This window comes from Humulus lupulus, chromosome 1 (genome assembly GCF_963169125.1).
Source record: "Humulus lupulus chromosome 1, drHumLupu1.1, whole genome shotgun sequence".
In the NCBI taxonomy this organism is placed as follows: Eukaryota; Viridiplantae; Streptophyta; class Magnoliopsida; order Rosales; family Cannabaceae; genus Humulus; species Humulus lupulus.
In genome coordinates, this window is record NC_084793.1 from 235,280,438 (window position 1) to 235,284,841 (window position 4,404).

Sequence of the window (4,404 nt, forward strand, 5' to 3'; positions counted from 1 at the left end):
ATCAAGTATGAAGGAGTTCAAGCAGAAGTCACAAAGAAGTTACTGTAGAACACCTGAGGGATAAGAGGTATAATGAGACCGGTGGACATGTCATCTGCTACATAAGTATTTTCGAAGGCAGCTACACCAGAGATTAGAATGACAAGAAAACTTACAGTTAGATTGAATGGTAGATTTTGTATTAGGTTTTTGGAAGACAGAATGAGGATTGGTTAGCACTCTGTGATATAGGAATCTGTATGTAATGGATGGATACGGAGGGGTAACACGAAGGACCTTATTTTTGTTAAGACATGAAACTGTAAGCAGTGCATCAAAGGCTGAGACGCGCCCATTATAGATTGAAAGGATGATGGTTTGTGCTTCGTGGGAGGTGAAAGAATAGGAACATGGTCGGTATACGTGGAACATTAAGTTAACGGTGAATGCATAGCGTAAGGAATCTGAACGCTTGGTCATTTGTAGAAGAATAACCCTGAGACCAAGATTCAGTGAGACTTAATGATGACTCATGTTAGAAACCCTTAACTATATAAGGGGGGGGGGGGGGGGGATTAACTTGGAAGTTGACCTCTTACTTTGGAAGGTTTGTGCCAAATGGATAGGACACCACGAATTACAATAAGGTAACGATTGAGATTGGTATAGCGCCTATGATTGGTTATGGAAAGATATATATTTCTTTGGACAATGGGATCCAAAGTGAGGATCTTGTGGAAATGATGAAGAACCCTACCAGTATAATATGAGTTAAGATATGGAGATCGGATAAGTGATCTGATGGAATTTGGTGTGGAGATCTTAAATGGACATTGTACTACCTTCTTAATTATATGATAGTCAAGAAGTTTAAATGGATGATAAGAACTAATATTCAGATATTGAAAGGTAAAATTGTATAGTGGTGGATTGTAGGAGTGGACCACATTAGACAACAAGTGAGATGATTAGACATGGAAGGTTGCAACTCAGCAGATTGAGTTAACATATATTGGTTCGTGTGAACGAGTGACAGGGCATGGTAATTGATAGTGCTGGGTTGAGACCCTTTAATATTTTTCCCAAGTTCTAGAAAGAAGTTTGAGAACGGTGGGAATAAGGTTGGAACCTAAAATTATTGACTGTCTACAGATAGAGTGGAAATCTAAAGAATTAATGGGTATTTTAAAGAATTATGCATTGAAGGTGCAAGTATTTGGGATATTAAGACAAGTATAGTCCCTTGATGAAATTGTCACAGTGATGAATGAGGGATTACGGCAAAGGTGATACGGCATAAGATATGGTAAAATAGAATGTAAGAAGTACTGGTTCTAAGTAAAGGAATGAAAAGCAGTGGTGTAGAGTCCAAGAACTTTACTTAGCTAAATGTTTAGTAGTATTATAGTATGTTTAGTGTTATCTTTGTTACCATGGATTTTTGGTTCAGACCGGGAATTATTTGGACACTCATAGTAGTACTTATAGATTTTCTAAGTTTAACCTATAGTTTAAGAATATTAAGTATAACCTAAGGTTTGATTAATGTGACTGATTTTATGGATTATATTTATTATATTATAAGGTTTAGACATCAACCAATAGGATTTTAAGCACATGTTATGAATGGTAATTAAGGATTAAGTATTTTGGAGGATTAAATTAAATAAGGGTAAAGTTTGAATGTTATAGGGTCAGTCAGCAGCTTTGAATACGTTGAGGGCTTAGTCAAGGCTGTTTACTCCATTCAAACTTAGCTAAAAATGTGTAATTTCGTGTTTAATTATTCAGCATGTGCCGATATATCGCAGCACGTAAATACGGAAAACACGAAACGATGCACGGTCGCCTCGGGCATACTGGCCCAGGCGATATATCGCCTACAGGGGGAGATATATCGCCTCCTCCAGTATGTTTTCAAATGTTTTTGAATTCATTTCCTTTCAGCCATTCAAACTCCTTCAACAGTCTAGCATCTTTTGAACGAGTCTTCAGCCTCTGCTGAACGATTATTCAAATGATTTTCACCTAAAAAGCCATTATTTTTATTCAAGTAAAATCAAGATATTTTCATTCCCAAACTCTATAAATAGGACCTAGTACCCAGCCATTATTCACCATTTGCTCTAAGTTCATAAGCTGCTAGTGTTAAGTGAGTGTGAGAGTGTAAACACCTGGTTTGGGAAAACTATAAGCTTAAACATCATAAGCTTATCAAACACTTTGGGAAGTGAGTTCTATAGTATTTCGGTGGAGGTATAGATTGGTCTTTCAAGTCTTTGAGGTAACCAAAACTCTAGTTCCTTTCTGTATTATGTTATTTTCTTTCTCATAGTCTTCTACTCAATCTCTAACCTCAATCTTCATTTTGGTTAGGGAATCTAAGTTCTTGAGCACATAAGTTCGGTAAGCATGTTTCTCAAATGGTTTAGTCGTTCCATCTCTTTCATTTCATCTCCTTTCTTTAGACTCACTCTTTCTTATGGTTTTAGGAGTGTTCCAAAAAGTCCCAACTCAGTCCACATATCCCGGTAACTTTGGTAAGGAAAATAGGCTAGAATCAATATGTTATGTGCTTATGTTATCTATATGTTTTATGTTATTAAATGTGTTATGATATGTATGTATGTTTGTAGGCTTGGGCATATGACCCATATGGCTAACAAGACCCCAAAGAGATTATGGGCATATGACCTACTTAGCTAGTAGGACCCCACTAATCTCATGGGCATATGCTTGTTTAGTCTATGGGACCCCAAGTAATAATGGCCATTATAATAAGTGTATGTTATATGTATTATGTTAAGTCTTTATGTTTCTTATGAAATTATGTGTATGACTATGTGTTAGATTTTCCTTGCTGGGCATTAGGCTCATTCCTTTCTGTTTTATGTGCAGGAAAATAAGCTTTAGAGGCGGTAAGATTTGTGACGCTTAAAGGATGTGTATCGATGGTGAATGGAGTCAAGGGGCCGAGCGTTATTCGATTCGAGGATGTAGTCTCATTTTATGTTTTTATGATTTTATGTGTATTTTCCGCACCAATTATGTAATGTCTTTTATTTTAAATCATCTTTTGTTTTAAAAACTATGGGATCCCATAATCCTTCTTAGTATTCTGTTTATTTGTAAATAACTCTTATTTTGCAAGTTACTCAATAAATTATGGTATTTTCGTAAAAATGTAAGTTTTATGTATAGTTTCGTTAATGGTCCAAATAGTCTAGAGTAGTGGGTCACTACAAGTGGGTACTATGGTTCGGTATTGGTTCGAGAGGAAAACCAATGGAGTCGTTGGAATTCTTAAGGCAGAAGTATTTGCCTATTTGAAAGGATATAAGAGTTCGCAAGTTTTCAACTTTGGAATACGAAGTTCCAGGATGAGAGGTTTGTATTTCTCCAAGTGTTGCAGACAAGAAAGAGTATGATATTTTGGGGAAGAAATGAGAGTTTTGGTTCCCGATTCGATAAGAATTTTGAGATCGTACCAAGGTTTAGGCCGAGGGCTTGTAAGCTAGCCTTACCCTAGTATGGGTGATGGCTTGTGAGTATTGCTAGTGCCAATGACATGACCAGAATGATCGCTGATGAGATAAGCAGATCTTGAGGTTTCAGTAGAGTTGTTATGCAAGGAAGAATTAATTAGATTATAGTTGTAAGAAGAGACCTTGTGGAGCAAGATTGTTACTCAAGTAAGAGCGTTATTAAAGGAAAAAAGGTAAAGAGCTAAACTTTGGAGTTATGGTCAGAGGTATGAAATTTATTACCAGATGTGTTTGAATAAATTTTGAGGATGAAATTATTATAAGGAGGGGATAGTTGTAACGACCCAAAATTACTAATAAGGCTTAAGGGCCTTGATTAGTGTGTTGGGAGGGCATAATTGGTATTTATGTAATTAAATGAATAAATGCATTATGTGGCATGCATGATTATATGAATATATGGATACGTGAGATTGGCCTAAGCGAGCCAGCCACTGGGAGGTGAGGTTAATTAAATAATTACTGAGATTGGCCTAAGCGAGCCAGAGTCCGTGGGTTGAACACTGGGCTCGGCCTAAGTGAGCCGAAGACAGTGGCTTAAACAGAGGGTGCGGCCTACAGGCGTCAACCCCTAGCTATTGTATCAATGTCTATTGTTGTTAATTTGATGAATATGATATGCTGAATGCGTGGATAATAGATTGTTGATTTGTCAATTGTTATCAATTGTTATGTGAATGCTATGGACTGATGAATATCTGGTTATGCTTTATGAATTATTGGGTTATTGACTATCTTGTTGCTGCTTTTGAAAGCGCTGAGGAAATGGTGGAGGTGGCTTGCTTATAGGCTTTCCTGAAGCATTTTGCGGAGGAATTGCTGCAGCAATTGCTTCAGGATCAGCATTTAAAAATTTTGATTTCACAGCTTTGTCTCCTTT